The sequence below is a fragment of the Giraffa tippelskirchi genome, chromosome 14 (genome assembly GCF_054371585.1).
Source record: "Giraffa tippelskirchi isolate mGirTip1 chromosome 14, T2T-mGirTip1v1.2.pri, whole genome shotgun sequence".
Lineage (NCBI taxonomy): Eukaryota > Metazoa > Chordata > Mammalia > Artiodactyla > Giraffidae > Giraffa > Giraffa tippelskirchi.
Genome location: NC_137288.1, coordinates 7,729,094 through 7,747,188, shown reverse-complemented (window position 1 = coordinate 7,747,188; position 18,095 = coordinate 7,729,094). Strand labels below are relative to the sequence as shown.

Genomic DNA, 18,095 nt, shown 5'->3' with positions numbered 1-18,095 from the left:
TTTGATCTTTATGCCCCACCCCCCAACAAAGCCTGGATTCAAGGCAAGCACGCCCTGTTCATCCCTTCCCCCGATCCTGAACACAATTTCATCTTTTCTTTGTGCATTCCTTCCTATATTCTTGGTGTCCCCAATCAATGACTCTCCGTGAAATGACTGAAGCAGTGTTTTTCGGACTCTCCACCTACTGTAAGACTCCATTGGAGAGTTCTCATTTTTATGTCATTTGAACTAGCCTTTGATATCTGAAAGGACGGTGTACGTCCTTTCAAGATACCATGTGCCAAACGAAGCCCTTTTGGCAACTGCCATCATTATCTCCAGGCAGGCATTGCTGTTTCAAGGGTGACATCTCCGCCAGAAGGCAGAGGCTGAGCTCGTCTTGTTGCACCAGCTCCCAAAAGAAGCCAAGAAAGGGAGCTGGAACAACAAACCACCCCAACGCCCAGGAAAGCGTTCTTCATGACAGAAGGCTAGAAAATGACCCAACATCCTTGTGGCCCAGAACCCCTCTAGAAAATCACTGTTCCATAAAAAAGAGAAACACATGGGAAGTTCCAAGGAGAGGCAATGCCCATGGCCAGTGTACTTTAGAGACGGCCTGAGCGCTCCGGGGAAGACACGCACCGACGGAACCCCTTGGGAAACAGCAGGGATTCTCCTCACCGTCATAAGGGTTTCCTCTGGGGACAACCTGCCCTGGGCACCACATGAGGGAGCAGACCGGCTTCTCTTCCTCTGCCCCCACACCATTCACTCATGAAGGCAGCTCAGGTGTTCTCATGCCCTGCCTGCCTGCCTGCCTGGCTCATCCGTGAGCTGTGACCACCTCCAGGGCAGGACTCCACCTTCTCCTCTCTGTGTACCGTGCATCTGCACACAGTGGGCTTTCAGAACCTTAGACTTGAGCCATTCCCACTCAAGCCAGAACCCTCCCCAGGAAGGAAAACAGCTGTGGAGTCATTTTGGCCCCAGCACTGGTTCCGAAACCCTGGCGGCTCCTACAGCCTCTACGGCGTGAAGAGGGAGGTCCCTTTTGACAGAGCTTTCCGGCTCTCAGATCTAAGCTGTTGTTTCACTGTCAGCTGTGTCTCTTCCGTTGCAGCCAGGTGGGCCACGCTGCTCCAAAGGAGCTCACAAGCTGAGTTTCAAGGGAGGACAGGGATGGCTACAACGTGCTGCAAACTGAGTGAGGGTCCCCACAATCCTCAGCAAAGGTCTGTGGTGTGCAAGTGGGGAGTAGAGGGCCCCCAAGTTCCAAAGGAAGGGAGGTACTCGGGAGCTAAAGCCCTTGGCTGCTGTGGTAGCAGCTGCAGATGGCAGCTCGTCCACAGTGCACTTCGAATGAGGTCATATGAGCGGGACTCTGGAAATGGCTCCGAAATCGAGAGAAAGGGGTCAGGGTATGTGGGAAGCCGGCGGGGGTGGGGGGTGGATGAAGGAAGGTGTCCCTCCTCTCTCCAGTGCAATTTGGTTTGGTGAGTCTCAAAGCTACCAGATGGCACTTCCCAAGTCAGGCCCCCACAGGAATCAGGGTGGGCTGCGTGCCTCGGCCCCTGCCACAGGGACAAGCCACACCAGTGGCCTCCCTGAGCTCCAATGGCCGGATCTGGGGGTTCTGTCTGGGTGCACACCTCCTTGCTGTGGCCAAGTTCCCCCCTTCTCTGAGCACCAGCTTCATCCTCTCGAATGAGGACATCGAATGCTACCTTGGCACGTTACTCTCTTCATCCTGTGAAGACTCATTAGGCTTATCCTACAATTACTAGCTGGCCCGAAGAGATATCTCCTGAATCCAGATTAAGCTGGAGTCTCCCAGGCTCATCTGGCATGTCTTCCCTGAAGTCTGCCAAAACCCACACCATTGCATTTCCAGGGACTCCCCTTAGCCAGCTGGGCAGAAAACCCAGCATGCTTCAAACAAGCTGACAGACAAGCGGGAGAGGACTCACGGGCAGAAGGTTTCCCTCAGGTCTCGGGTGGAGCTCTGGGACCACAGCAGCAACGGGCCATCCCAGCCCCTGGGCTCAGCAGCGCCCTCATTCTCAGGCCGGCGGCTCTGCCCTGAGGGGAGCGGGAAGGTCACCAACTGCCGCAGGCGGACCTCACGCCCCTCCCACTGCTGGAGCCTGACCTCCCCCGGCCCCACCCCTTCCCCTACCCCAGCAGGACGACAGCTCGTCTTCCCCTGGCTTCCAACGTCAGGCCCGGCCCTGGGCCCCGATTGGGCACTGCCCCAGCCCGGAGCCAATCACAGTGGCCAGGGAGGTGGAACGCACCGATTGGCCAGGGCCAGGTCATGTGACCATACTCCCCAGGAAACTCAAATATTACCAAGGTTCCCTAAGAAACCAATGAACAAAATTATCCAGTAAAGGCAAACCGTACTTTTTAATGAGGCCAATGTCACAGAAAAAAAAAAAAAAAAGCTTCACCATGAACTGCTCAAGGAAGCTAGTAAATAAACTTTCAGAAAAGTTTAGTAGTTTTTTTTTTTTTTTTTTTTAATAGGGTGACGGAGAGCTATACCTTTCCCGTCTATGTGAATTTAGGTTTAAACTAGATTTCCCTTGGCTGTTATATAAGACAAAAAAACCCACATCACCCCCTTTCACTCACCCCCACCCCCCAAAAGTGTTTTAATGTATTGAATTTTTCTGTCCTCAGTTGTGTCTGATTCACGGCAACCCACGAACTCTACACAGCCAGGCTCTTCCGTCCATGGAATTCAGGGCAATTTTTTCTGTCCCAGTCAATGCCCACCCTGGGTGATCCAAAGGCAAGGGCTCAGAGGCCCCTGAGAGACTAACTCCTTTAAGCTGAGCACAGAGCTGGCTCCTCACTGGGATGCCTGTGGCCTGGGGCTCCCAGAGGGGAGAGCAGCACTCGCCCCACCGTGTGGTCACTGCTGGAAGTGCAGGCTGCTCCTCACTCCCCCTTGACAGTGTCCCTGACGGCAGAACAGTGTGAATCGAATCAAGGTGGTAATGCAAACTCCAATGCAACCAAACTCCCCACAAGGTCTCCAAAACCACTCAGGAACAGGGAATTGGAAACTGCAGGGGATGACATGAATGGAGATGGAGACTTGACACCTTACACCGAGTTCACTTCCACTTATCCCTAGACAAACTTTCCGTGAAAACTTGTCACCAATCTAGAAGAACAATGAGCAGAAACCAGACACGTGCTTTGAGTCTTCACACACAAAACTAAAAGGCAGTCCACAAAAAAACCCAGAGAATACAGTGGACTTGGCAAAATCAAAGATATCTACTGTGGGAAAGACCTCATGACAAAAGCAAAAGACAGGTCATACATCGCCAGACGAATGAGTGGAAACACAAAGCTTATCAAGGATGTGTCTCCAAACAGACAAAGAACACCAACACAACAAGCCTGTGAAAACTAGGGAAAGGTCTGAAGGGACACCAGACTGAGGAAGACACACACAGAGGATCCCGGATGATGTCCAGCACTGAGGGCCTGAAGAAACAACAGTCTAGTTGCACCCCCTCAGGCCTGTGTGACCGTGGATGAGGCCTCTGTTTCCCGGTGGCTCTGAGAGATGGACAGGGAGGAAGGGGAAGAGAAGTCACTTGCATTTCTAATACTCACAGCAAAGTCTTCCAATGAGAAGGGAATTATCACCCCCACTGACAATGCCATGCACTGAAGTGATATCCACGAGTCCATCTAACCCAGAAGGGAAGGATGCACCTGTTCTCACAAAACGGCGAGAGATGGAAGAAGGAAGATCAAGCCCACACCAATCACTGGAGAGAGAAGCTGTGCTCAGGGCTTGAAAGAATTCCTATTGGTAAAATGATGTCACAGCCCCACAAGGCAATCCACAGCTTCGATGCTATTCCTCCCAAAATGCCAATGCATTTTCGCACCGAACAAAGAATTGCAAAAGGGGTTACGGAAACAGAAAAGAGCCTAAATTGTCAATACAATCCGACGAAAAGGCCCCGATACGGACATCCAAGGTTGTGTGAAAGGAAATTAGACGACCAAACTAGGATCCTCAGGAGAGTATCGGAGAAGGCAATGGCGACCCACTCCAGTACTCTTGCCTGGAAAATGCCCTGGACGGAGGAGCCTGGTAGGCTGCAGGCCATGGGGTCGCGCAGAGTCTGACACGACTGAAGTGACTTAGCAGCAGCAGCAGCAGCGGCAGGACAGTATGCTATTGGGAATACAACAACACACACAGATCCAGATTGATGGAATAAAGTTGAGGGTCCAGAAACAAACCCCAGCATCCATCGTCAACTCATCTCTGACACAGAAGGGGAGATTATCCAAATGGGAACAAGAAAGCCTCTTCAATCAATGTCCATGGGAAACCCAGACAGCTACATCTGAAGAACGCTATTGGTTTGGATCTCAGACCACCTCAATATTGGGGAAAAACCTCACCCTAAAGACTGATGTCATGAGATAGCTAGAAAGAAGCGTAGGTCAAAGGCTCCTTAACATCAGAGTCTCCTTGCCATTTGCTGGGCGGAGGTAGAAATGGGTCTCTTCAATTAAGGGAAAGAGGTACACGAAGTACACCAATGGGTTTCCATCCAATGGAACCTCTTCACAACAGAGAAGCTAAGCATTCACAAATGCAAAAGATAGGAAACGGAACACGAGAGACTCCTTCCAAGTGGTGTATCTGAGAAGGGGTTCATATGGAAAGAGACGAAGAATGCACAGCACTCAGATTCCAAGAAACACCACCACCACCCTTGACCCTTCCCCTATGACCAACTCCGACCTGAAGCCTTTCTCTCCCTCTAACCTATCCCTAAAACATAACCCTCATCTAATCATATACATGTGGAATTCCTAGCATCCATCCATTCACACACGAGAGAGAAAGAGGAAGACACAGAGGGAATTGAGAACGGAAAAGAGAGGGACACAGCCAGAGAGAGACACGGAACCAAAGAGAGGAAAGGAGTCGATGGTCCAGACTTTTCCTCAATCTGTCTCGAAGGTAGAAGCAATGACAGCGCCCATCCACCCCAGAAGGGGGAAAAGGACGGAAGGTTTGCAGAGGAAAAGACAAGAACGCAGGGAGCCATTAGAAGCTCAGCCACCCGCAGAAGCCGAGCTGGGACACTTGAACAGAATCTCAATGGAAACAGGACCAGAAAGTTGGCTACTCTTTTCTACAAGAGAGGGAGACCTTCGAGTCTTCCTTTCGGTCCTCCAACTTGGATGCGGGGTCTCAAAACAGTCAGGAGGGGGAGTGCCTTTTCCTGGGTACCACGGCACATCCAGGCCTCGTTCTGCCCCATTCTGTGCTATGTCAGCCCTGGATGGAATCTTTCTTTCTGAAGTCTCAGCGCACGAGCTCCACGTGATATCGGCCCCAGGTGGAAAGGCATGGAGCTGCTCGTAGGCCGACAGACCTAGGAAGCAGATGGGAGAATGACCCCCACTCTGCAGATGGAGAGACTGGGGAAACCCTGAGGGGCATATGCTTGTCCAGGGCCACACCACTTATGAGAAGAAGGAGCCTGGTCTGAGAGCAGCAGGGCCCTCGGAGCTCAGGCCCTGGCTGCACCCAGGCCTCCCCAGGGCTGTGGGCTGGGCTGTGTGGGCGTCTCTGTGCCTGCACATGGCCTAAGGGGGGTGGTCGAGCAGTCAGAAACCCAGAGATTCCCTTGGGAAGTTTTGGGGAAGGGACCTCAGCACGAACCCCAGGCGATGATGTCACCTGCCGGCAACAGAACCCAACAGAACCCGCAACCCGGGTATCCAGGCCTCCAGAGCGGAGAGGAGCCCCCAGCCAGATCACTTGCTGCCAGGATGTTCTGCTGTTTGCCCATGCCCAGAGGCCGGGGCCTCAGGAGAGCTCACAGGCAGTGTGCGTGGGCACCCTGTCGACGTTGGCTCAGGACACCCCCGAGAGGCCTCTGGCCGTTTGCCCGGAGAAACAGAAAGGTAACACGGGGAGCCCCAGGCCGGGCCAGGCCACCTCGCCCATGCCACCCGGAAACACCGGGTCCTTTGCCTGTGTGTGTGGATGCGGGTTTCTCGGGGTGTGTCTCCCTCAAGGAAGCCCAGGCGGATGTGGGGTCAGAAGCCTGCGGACAAGTTGTGTCCACACCCCAGGGGAGAGCAGGCTGGGCCCGATGGGGAGTGTGCGGGCAGCGGCGGCCGCCCAGGCTGACCTCACACCCACAGGTGGGTCTCTTTCCTCCCGGGTGGGGATCTGAGCAGACACACGTCTCTGACCCTTCTGGGAAGAGAAGTTCGAGCAGGCAGAAGCAGCGGTTCCACTGGCCAGGCCCAGCTTGGAAAACTCCCAGCATGGCTGGCTGACGGTCACTGTCGTTGCAGAGCTTCCCACGTGATGAGGCCGAGGACGGGGACACCCCATCCACCTCCCGGAGGGAGGGGTCGGAGCACCACCCCCCCGCCCGTGAGGCCCAGTGCAGGCTCCAGGTGAGCGTGCCCACGGAGGCATCAGCCCCACCGGGGGAGAAGAGGAGGCGGGGAAGGCCTGCTGCAGAGACACCGCCTAGGATACACCCGCCGGCCCAGTCTGAGGCTGCCACGGAGCTCAGCACACCCGGCTCCGACCCAGAGTCCCGAGAACCCCGGCCTCTGAGGCAGCAGGAGGACCTGGAGCCCAGCACGCCAGAGCACAGAGGTGAGGACGCTGGGGCTGCTGCACGGGAGTGTGTGGGGACGGGGTGCTGAGCTACACAGGGACGAGTCCCCGAAAGCTGCTGCTGGGCCTGCAGCAAGCACTGGCCTCACACCCCCCGCCCCCCGTCTTGCACACTTCAGTCCCAAAAGACATCCGACGCTGGGTATTCTTTGGGAATCTCTTGGAAGCTTTCTGTCCCGGGATACGCACATGCCAAGGCTGGCCTGTGGGCAAACTTTGCTTCTCCCCCAGCTCTAGCACTGACCTCCAACTGGAACCAGGCTCCACTTCCCAGACCTGTCCCTACAGAGGTGGTGGCTCCAGGTGCAGGACCCAGGGATCCACCGAGGGCAGATGGAGAACCGAGACTTGCCCTCGCAGAGACACCAGGCCAGCTGGGTACTGGCCAGCACACTGGGCAGATCGGATCTCCGTGCCTGCAGGACCCCCAGCCCCAGGCACTGATGTCCCACCCCCTCAGCCAGAACCTCCACCTCCACGTGCACCTGTACCTGCTCGGGCTCTGGCAGGACAACCCGAGGCAGAGGAGGAGTCACCGCCTCGGCAGGGAGAGCCTGCCCTGGCTCCCGCGCAACACCCAGACGCCCACGATGACTCACCCACCCCTGCAGGGAGAACGAGCCCCCGCTCTGGACAGACACCCAGAGCCCTTGCCGGAAACACCACGTCCAGGGGAGCGGTCGGCTCTGCAGCCTCCATCCCTGTCTGCTCACCGTGGACGCCGGCAACTCGGTCTGCCCCCAGGGGACATGGAGTTCCTTTCCCCTGAACGGCTTTGCATTTGGTTTGTTTCCACCTTTCTGGTGATGTTTTCTTTTTTGTATGGTTTCCTGTATTTTTGTTGGTTAAGTTGGGATTCGTAAACTTTCTCATCATTGTTGCAATTTGGGAACACTGTTGTGTAACTCTGGTGATACTGTGTTACCATCACCACTTGGTAGTTTCAGACCCGTTTGATCTTTATGCCCCACCCCCCAACAAAGCCTGGATTCAAGGCAAGCACGCCCTGTTCATCCCTTCCCCCGATCCTGAACACAATTTCATCTTTTCTTTGTGCATTCCTTCCTATATTCTTGGTGTCCCCAATCAATGACTCTCCGTGAAATGACTGAAGCAGTGTTTTTCGGACTCTCCACCTACTGTAAGACTCCATTGGAGAGTTCTCATTTTTATGTCATTTGAACTAGCCTTTGATATCTGAAAGGACGGTGTACGTCCTTTCAAGATACCATGTGCCAAACGAAGCCCTTTTGGCAACTGCCATCATTATCTCCAGGCAGGCATTGCTGTTTCAAGGGTGACATCTCCGCCAGAAGGCAGAGGCTGAGCTCGTCTTGTTGCACCAGCTCCCAAAAGAAGCCAAGAAAGGGAGCTGGAACAACAAACCACCCCAACGCCCAGGAAAGCGTTCTTCATGACAGAAGGCTAGAAAATGACCCAACATCCTTGTGGCCCAGAACCCCTCTAGAAAATCACTGTTCCATAAAAAAGAGAAACACATGGGAAGTTCCAAGGAGAGGCAATGCCCATGGCCAGTGTACTTTAGAGACGGCCTGAGCGCTCCGGGGAAGACACGCACCGACGGAACCCCTTGGGAAACAGCAGGGATTCTCCTCACCGTCGTAAGGGTTTCCTCTGGGGACAACCTGCCCTGGGCACCACATGAGGGAGCAGACCGGCTTCTCTTCCTCTGCCCCCACACCATTCACTCATGAAGGCAGCTCAGGTGTTCTCATGCCCTGCCTGCCTGCCTGCCTGGCTCATCCGTGAGCTGTGACCACCTCCAGGGCAGGACTCCACCTTCTCCTCTCTGTGTACCGTGCATCTGCACACAGTGGGCTTTCAGAACCTTAGACTTGAGCCATTCCCACTCAAGCCAGAACCCTCCCCAGGAAGGAAAACAGCTGTGGAGTCATTTTGGCCCCAGCACTGGTTCCGAAACCCTGGCGGCTCCTACAGCCTCTACGGCGTGAAGAGGGAGGTCCCTTTTGACAGAGCTTTCCGGCTCTCAGATCTAAGCTGTTGTTTCACTGTCAGCTGTGTCTCTTCCGTTGCAGCCAGGTGGGCCACGCTGCTCCAAAGGAGCTCACAAGCTGAGTTTCAAGGGAGGACAGGGATGGCTACAACGTGCTGCAAACTGAGTGAGGGTCCCCACAATCCTCAGCAAAGGTCTGTGGTGTGCAAGTGGGGAGTAGAGGGCCCCCAAGTTCCAAAGGAAGGGAGGTACTCGGGAGCTAAAGCCCTTGGCTGCTGTGGTAGCAGCTGCAGATGGCAGCTCGTCCACAGTGCACTTCAAATGAGGTCATATGAGCGGGACTCTGGAAATGGCTCCGAAATCGAGAGAAAGGGGTCAGGGTATGTGGGAAGCCGGCGGGGGTGGGGGGTGGATGAAGGAAGGTGTCCCTCCTCTCTCCAGTGCAATTTGGTTTGGTGAGTCTCAAAGCTACCAGATGGCACTTCCCAAGTCAGGCCCCCACAGGAATCAGGGTGGGCTGCGTGCCTCGGCCCCTGCCACAGGGACAAGCCACACCAGTGGCCTCCCTGAGCTCCAATGGCCGGATCTGGGGGTTCTGTCTGGGTGCACACCTCCTTGCTGTGGCCAAGTTCCCCCCTTCTCTGAGCACCAGCTTCATCCTCTCGAATGAGGACATCGAATGCTACCTTGGCACGTTACTCTCTTCATCCTGTGAAGACTCATTAGGCTTATCCTACAATTACTAGCTGGCCCGAAGAGATATCTCCTGAATCCAGATTAAGCTGGAGTCTCCCAGGCTCATCTGGCATGTCTTCCCTGAAGTCTGCCAAAACCCACACCATTGCATTTCCAGGGACTCCCCTTAGCCAGCTGGGCAGAAAACCCAGCATGCTTCAAACAAGCTGACAGACAAGCGGGAGAGGACTCACGGGCAGAAGGTTTCCCTCAGGTCTCGGGTGGAGCTCTGGGACCACAGCAGCAACGGGCCATCCCAGCCCCTGGGCTCAGCAGCGCCCTCATTCTCAGGCCGGCGGCTCTGCCCTGAGGGGAGCGGGAAGGTCACCAACTGCCGCAGGCGGACCTCACGCCCCTCCCACTGCTGGAGCCTGACCTCCCCCGGCCCCACCCCTTCCCCTACCCCAGCAGGACGACAGCTCGTCTTCCCCTGGCTTCCAACGTCAGGCCCGGCCCTGGGCCCCGATTGGGCACTGCCCCAGCCCGGAGCCAATCACAGTGGCCAGGGAGGTGGAACGCACCGATTGGCCAGGGCCAGGTCATGTGACCATACTCCCCAGGAAACTCAAATATTACCAAGGTTCCCTAAGAAACCAATGAACAAAATTATCCAGTAAAGGCAAACCGTACTTTTTAATGAGGCCAATGTCACAGAAAAAAAAAAAAAAAAAAGCTTCACCATGAACTGCTCAAGGAAGCTAGTAAATAAACTTTCAGAAAAGTTTAGTAGTTTTTTTTTTTTTTTTAATAGGGTGACGGAGAGCTATACCTTTCCCGTCTATGTGAATTTAGGTTTAAACTAGATTTCCCTTGGCTGTTATATAAGACAAAAAAACCCACATCACCCCCTTTCACTCACCCCCACCCCCCAAAAGTGTTTTAATGTATTGAATTTTTCTGTCCTCAGTTGTGTCTGATTCACGGCAACCCACGAACTCTACACAGCCAGGCTCTTCCGTCCATGGAATTCAGGGCAATTTTTTCTGTCCCAGTCAATGCCCACCCTGGGTGATCCAAAGGCAAGGGCTCAGAGGCCCCTGAGAGACTAACTCCTTTCAGCTGAGCACAGAGCTGGCTCCTCACTGGGATGCCTGTGGCCTGGGGCTCCCAGAGGGGAGAGCAGCACTCGCCCCACCGTGTGGTCACTGCTGGAAGTGCAGGCTGCTCCTCACTCCCCCTTGACAGTGTCCCTGACGGCAGAACAGTGTGAATCGAATCAAGGTGGTAATGCAAACTCCAATGCAACCAAACTCCCCACAAGGTCTCCAAAACCACTCAGGAACAGGGAATTGGAAACTGCAGGGGATGACATGAATGGAGATGGAGACTTGACACCTTACACCGAGTTCACTTCCACTTATCCCTAGACAAACTTTCCGTGAAAACTTGTCACCAATCTAGAAGAACAATGAGCAGAAACCGGACACGTGCTTTGAGTCTTCACACACAAAACTAAAAGGCAGTCCACAAAAAAACCCAGAGAATACAGTGGACTTGGCAAAATCAAAGATATCTACTGTGGGAAAGACCTCATGACAAAAGCAAAAGACAGGTCATACATCGCCAGACGAATGAGTGGAAACACAAAGCTTATCAAGGATGTGTCTCCAAACAGACAAAGAACACCAACACAACAAGCCTGTGAAAACTAGGGAAAGGTCTGAAGGGACACCAGACTGAGGAAGACACACACAGAGGATCCCGGATGATGTCCAGCACTGAGGGCCTGAAGAAACAACAGTCTAGTTGCACCCCCTCAGGCCTGTGTGACCGTGGATGAGGCCTCTGTTTCCCGGTGGCTCTGAGAGATGGACAGGGAGGAAGGGGAAGAGAAGTCACTTGCATTTCTAATACTCACAGCAAAGTCTTCCAACGAGAAGGGAATTATCACCCCCACTGACAATGCCATTCACTGAAGTGATATCCACGAGTCCATCTAACCCAGAAGGGAAGGATGGACCTGTTCTCACAAAACGGCGAGAGATGGAAGAAGGAAGATCAAGCCCACACCAATCACTGGAGAGAGAAGCTGTGCTCAGGGCTTGAAAAATTCCTATTGGTAAAATGATGTCACAGCCCCACAAGGCAATCCACAGCTTCGATGCTATTCCTCCCAAAATGCCAATGCATTTTCGCACCGAACAAAGAATTGCAAAAGGGGTTACGGAAACAGAAAAGAGCCTAAACTGTCAATACAATCCGACGAAAAGGCCCCGATACGGACATCCAAGGTTGTGTGAAAGGAAATTAGACGACCAAACTAGGATCCTCAGGAGAGTATCGGAGAAGGCAATGGCGACCCACTCCAGTACTCTTGCCTGGAAAACGCCCTGGACGGAGGAGCCTGGTAGGCTGCAGGCCATGGGGTCGCGCAGAGTCTGACACGACTGAAGTGACTTAGCAGCAGCAGCAGCAGCGGCAGGACAGTATGCTATTGGGAATACAACAACACACACAGATCCAGATCGATGGAATAAAGTTGAGGGTCCAGAAACAAACCCCAGCATCCATGGTCAACTCATCTCTGACACAGAAGGGGAGATTATCCAAATGGGAACAAGAAAGCCTCTTCAATCAATGTCCATGGGAAACCCAGACAGCTACATCTGAAGAACGCTATTGGTTTGGATCTCAGACCACCTCAATATTGGGGAAAAACCTCACCCTAAAGACTGATGTCATGAGATAGCTAGAAAGAAGCGTAGGTCAAAGGCTCCTTAACATCAGAGTCTCCTTGCCATTTGCTGGGCGGAGGTAGAAATGGGTCTCTTCAATTAAGGGAAAGAGGTACACGAAGTACACCAATGGGTTTCCATCCAATGGAACCTCTTCACAACAGAGAAGCTAAGCATTCACAAATGCAAAAGATAGGAAACGGAACACGAGAGACTCCTTCCAAGTGGTGTATCTGAGAAGGGGTTCATATGGAAAGAGACGAAGAATGCACAGCACTCAGATTCCAAGAAACACCACCACCACCCTTGACCCTTCCCCTATGACCAACTCCGACCTGAAGCCTTTCTCTCCCTCTAACCTATCCCTAAAACATAACCCTCATCTAATCATATACATGTGGAATTCCTAGCATCCATCCATTCACACACGAGAGAGAAAGAGGAAGACACAGAGGGAATTGAGAACGGAAAAGAGAGGGACACAGCCAGAGAGAGACACGGAACCAAAGAGAGGAAAGGAGTCGATGGTCCAGACTTTTCCTCAATCTGTCTCGAAGGTAGAAGCAATGACAGCGCCCATCCACCCCAGAAGGGGGAAAAGGACGGAAGGTTTGCAGAGGAAAAGACAAGAACGCAGGGAGCCATTAGAAGCTCAGCCACCCGCAGAAGCCGAGCTGGGACACTTGAACAGAATCTCAATGGAAACAGGACCAGAAAGTTGGCTACTCTTTTCTACAAGAGAGGGAGACCTTCGAGTCTTCCTTTCGGTCCTCCAACTTGGATGCGGGGTCTCAAAACAGTCAGGAGGGGGAGTGCCTTTTCCTGGGTACCACGGCACATCCAGGCCTCGTTCTGCCCCATTCTGTGCTATGTCAGCCCTGGATGGAATCTTTCTTTCTGAAGTCTCAGCGCACGAGCTCCACGTGATATCGGCCCCAGGTGGAAAGGCATGGAGCTGCTCGTAGGCCGACAGACCTAGGAAGCAGATGGGAGAATGACCCCCACTCTGCAGATGGAGAGACTGGGGAAACCCTGAGGGGCATATGCTTGTCCAGGGCCACACCACTTATGAGAAGAAGGAGCCTGGTCTGAGAGCAGCAGGGCCCTCGGAGCTCAGGCCCTGGCTGCACCCAGGCCTCCCCAGGGCTGTGGGCTGGGCTGTGTGGGCGTCTCTGTGCCTGCACATGGCCTAAGGGGGGTGGTCGAGCAGTCAGAAACCCAGAGATTCCCTTGGGAAGTTTTGGGGAAGGGACCTCAGCACGAACCCCAGGCGATGATGTCACCTGCCGGCAACAGAACCCAACAGAACCCGCAACCCGGGTATCCAGGCCTCCAGAGCGGAGAGGAGCCCCCAGCCAGATCACTTGCTGCCAGGATGTTCTGCTGTTTGCCCATGCCCAGAGGCCGGGGCCTCAGGAGAGCTCACAGGCAGTGTGCGTGGGCACCCTGTCGACGTTGGCTCAGGACACCCCCGAGAGGCCTCTGGCCGTTTGCCCGGAGAAACAGAAAGGTAACACGGGGAGCCCCAGGCCGGGCCAGGCCACCTCGCCCATGCCACCCGGAAACACCGGGTCCTTTGCCTGTGTGTGTGGATGCGGGTTTCTCGGGGTGTGTCTCCCTCAAGGAAGCCCAGGCGGATGTGGGGTCAGAAGCCTGCGGACAAGTTGTGTCCACACCCCAGGGGAGAGCAGGCTGGGCCCGATGGGGAGTGTGCGGGCAGCGGCGGCCGCCCAGGCTGACCTCACACCCACAGGTGGGTCTCTTTCCTCCCGGGTGGGGATCTGAGCAGACACACGTCTCTGACCCTTCTGGGAAGAGAAGTTCGAGCAGGCAGAAGCAGCGGTTCCACTGGCCAGGCCCAGCTTGGAAAACTCCCAGCATGGCTGGCTGACGGTCACTGTCGTTGCAGAGCTTCCCACGTGATGAGGCCGAGGACGGGGACACCCCATCCACCTCCCGGAGGGAGGGGTCGGAGCACCACCCCCCCGCCCGTGAGGCCCAGTGCAGGCTCCAGGTGAGCGTGCCCACGGAGGCATCAGCCCCACCGGGGGAGAAGAGGAGGCGGGGAAGGCCTGCTGCAGAGACACCGCCTAGGATACACCCGCCGGCCCAGTCTGAGGCTGCCACGGAGCTCAGCACACCCGGCTCCGACCCAGAGTCCCGAGAACCCCGGCCTCTGAGGCAGCAGGAGGACCTGGAGCCCAGCACGCCAGAGCACAGAGGTGAGGACGCTGGGGCTGCTGCACGGGAGTGTGTGGGGACGGGGTGCTGAGCTACACAGGGACGAGTCCCCGAAAGCTGCTGCTGGGCCTGCAGCAAGCACTGGCCTCACACCCCCCGCCCCCCGTCTTGCACACTTCAGTCCCAAAAGACATCCGACGCTGGGTATTCTTTGGGAATCTCTTGGAAGCTTTCTGTCCCGGGATACGCACATGCCAAGGCTGGCCTGTGGGCAAACTTTGCTTCTCCCCCAGCTCTAGCACTGACCTCCAACTGGAACCAGGCTCCACTTCCCAGACCTGTCCCTACAGAGGTGGTGGCTCCAGGTGCAGGACCCAGGGATCCACCGAGGGCAGATGGAGAACCGAGACTTGCCCTCGCAGAGACACCAGGCCAGCTGGGTACTGGCCAGCACACTGGGCAGATCGGATCTCCGTGCCTGCAGGACCCCCAGCCCCAGGCACTGATGTCCCACCCCCTCAGCCAGAACCTCCACCTCCACGTGCACCTGTACCTGCTCGGGCTCTGGCAGGAGAACCCGAGGCAGAGGAGGAGTCACCGCCTCGGCAGGGAGAGCCTGCCCTGGCTCCCGCGCAACACCCAGACGCCCACGATGACTCACCCACCCCTGCAGGGAGAACGAGCCCCCGCTCTGGACAGACACCCAGAGCCCTTGCCGGAAACACCACGTCCAGGGGAGCGGTCGGCTCTGCAGCCTCCATCCCTGTCTGCTCACCGTGGACGCCGGCAACTCGGTCTGCCCCCAGGGGACATGGAGTTCCTTTCCCCTGAACTGCTTTGCATTTGGTTTGTTTCCACCTTTCTGGTGATGTTTTCTTTTTTGTATGGTTTCCTGTATTTTTGTTGGTTAAGTTGGGATTCGTAAACTTTCTCATCATTGTTGCAATTTGGGAACACTGTTGTGTAACTCTGGTGATACTGTGTTACCATCACCACTTGGTAGTTTCAGACCCGTTTGATCTTTATGCCCCACCCCCCAACAAAGCCTGGATTCAAGGCAAGCACGCCCTGTTCATCCCTTCCCCCGATCCTGAACACAATTTCATCTTTTCTTTGTGCATTCCTTCCTATATTCTTGGTGTCCCCAATCAATGACTCTCCGTGAAATGACTGAAGCAGTGTTTTTCGGACTCTCCACCTACTGTAAGACTCCATTGGAGAGTTCTCATTTTTATGTCATTTGAACTAGCCTTTGATATCTGAAAGGACGGTGTACGTCCTTTCAAGATACCATGTGCCAAACGAAGCCCTTTTGGCCACTGCCATCATTATCTCCAGGCAGGCATTGCTGTTTCAAGGGTGACATCTCAGCCAGAAGGCAGAGGCTGAGCTCGTCTTGTTGCACCAGCTCCCAAAAGAAGCCAAGAAAGGGAGCTGGAACAACAAACCACCCCAACGCCCAGGAAAGCGTTCTTCATGACAGAAGGCTAGAAAATGACCCAACATCCTTGTGGCCCAGAACCCCTCTAGAAAATCACTGTTCCATAAAAAAGAGAAACACATGGGAAGTTCCAAGGAGAGGCAATGCCCATGGCCAGTGTACTTTAGAGACGGCCTGAGCGCTCCGGGGAAGACACGCACCGACGGAACCCCTTGGGAAACAGCAGGGATTCTCCTCACCGTCGTAAGGGTTTCCTCTGGGGACAACCTGCCCTGGGCACCACATGAGGGAGCAGACCGGCTTCTCTTCCTCTGCCCCCACACCATTCACTCATGAAGGCAGCTCAGGTGTTCTCATGCCCTGCCTGCCTGCCTGCCTGGCTCATCCGTGAGCTGTGACCACCTCCAGGGCAGGACTCCACCTTCTCCTCTCTGTGTACCGTGCATCTGCACACACTGGGCTTTCAGAACCTTAGACTTGAGCCATTCCCACTCAAGCCAGAACCCTCCCCAGGAAGGAAAACAGCTGTGGAGTCATTTTGGCCCCAGCACTGGTTCCGAAACCCTGGCGGCTCCTACAGCCTCTACGGCGTGAAGAGGGAGGTCCCTTTTGACAGAGCTTTCCGGCTCTCAGATCTAAGCTGTTGTTTCACTGTCAGCTGTGTCTCTTCCGTTGCAGCCAGGTGGGCCACGCTGCTCCAAAGGAGCTCACAAGCTGAGTTTCAAGGGAGGACAGGGATGGCTACAACGTGCTGCAAACTGAGTGAGGGTCCCCACAATCCTCAGCAAAGGTCTGTGGTGTGCAAGTGGGGAGTAGAGGGCCCCCAAGTTCCAAAGGAAGGGAGGTACTCGGGAGCTAAAGCCCTTGGCTGCTGTGGTAGCAGCTGCAGATGGCAGCTCGTCCACAGTGCACTTCAAATGAGGTCATATGAGCGGGACTCTGGAAATGGCTCCGAAATCGAGAGAAAGGGGTCAGGGTATGTGGGAAGCCGGCGGGGGTGGGGGGTGGATGAAGGAAGGTGTCCCTCCTCTCTCCAGTGCAATTTGGTTTGGTGAGTCTCAAAGCTACCAGATGGCACTTCCCAAGTCAGGCCCCCACAGGAATCAGGGTGGGCTGCGTGCCTCGGCCCCTGCCACAGGGACAAGCCACACCAGTGGCCTCCCTGAGCTCCAATGGCCGGATCTGGGGGTTCTGTCTGGGTGCACACCTCCTTGCTGTGGCCAAGTTCCCCCCTTCTCTGAGCACCAGCTTCATCCTCTCGAATGAGGACATCGAATGCTACCTTGGCACGTTACTCTCTTCATCCTGTGAAGACTCATTAGGCTTATCCTACAATTACTAGCTGGCCCGAAGAGATATCTCCTGAATCCAGATTAAGCTGGAGTCTCCCAGGCTCATCTGGCATGTCTTCCCTGAAGTCTGCCAAAACCCACACCATTGCATTTCCAGGGACTCCCCTTAGCCAGCTGGGCAGAAAACCCAGCATGCTTCAAACAAGCTGACAGACAAGCGGGAGAGGACTCACGGGCAGAAGGTTTCCCTCAGGTCTCGGGTGGAGCTCTGGGACCACAGCAGCAACGGGCCATCCCAGCCCCTGGGCTCAGCAGCGCCCTCATTCTCAGGCCGGCGGCTCTGCCCTGAGGGGAGCGGGAAGGTCACCAACTGCCGCAGGCGGACCTCACGCCCCTCCCACTGCTGGAGCCTGACCTCCCCCGGCCCCACCCCTTCCCCTACCCCAGCAGGACGACAGCTCGTCTTCCCCTGGCTTCCAACGTCAGGCCCGGCCCTGGGCCCCGATTGGGCACTGCCCCAGCCCGGAGCCAATCACAGTGGCCAGGGAGGTGGAACGCACCGATTGGCCAGGGCCAGGTCATGTGACCATACTCCCCAGGAAACTCAAATATTACCAAGTTTCCCTAAGAAACCAATGAACAAAATTATCCAGTAAAGGCAAACCGTACTTTTTAATGAGGCCAATGTCACAGAAAAAAAAAAAAAAAAGCTTCACCATGAACTGCTCAAGGAAGCTAGTAAATAAACTTTCAGAAAAGTTTAGTAGTTTTTTTTTTTTTTTTTAATAGGGTGACGGAGAGCTATACCTTTCCCGTCTATGTGAATTTAGGTTTAAACTAGATTTCCCTTGGCTGTTATATAAGACAAAAAAACCCACATCACCCCCTTTCACTCACCCCCACCCCCCAAAAGTGTTTTAATGTATTGAATTTTTCTGTCCTCAGTTGTGTCTGATTCACGGCAACCCACGAACTCTACACAGCCAGGCTCTTCCGTCCATGGAATTCAGGGCAATTTTTTCTGTCCCAGTCAATGCCCACCCTGGGTGATCCAAAGGCAAGGGCTCAGAGGCCCCTGAGAGACTAACTCCTTTCAGCTGAGCACAGAGCTGGCTCC

General features: G+C 54.8%; 1 long non-coding RNA gene across 1 annotated transcript in view; it reads right to left on the bottom strand.

The window, feature by feature from the left end:
* LOC145534175 (uncharacterized) overlaps positions 1-18,095 on the bottom strand; it is a 40,366-nt gene that overhangs the window by 7,770 nt on the left and 14,501 nt on the right. The window contains exons 3-5 of the long non-coding RNA XR_014074310.1: positions 17,212-17,323; positions 9,584-9,695; positions 1,953-2,064 (exon numbers count right to left, since the gene is read on the bottom strand). This is a non-coding gene — a long non-coding RNA (uncharacterized LOC145534175). The remainder of the gene's footprint in view (positions 1-1,952; positions 2,065-9,583; positions 9,696-17,211; positions 17,324-18,095) is intronic.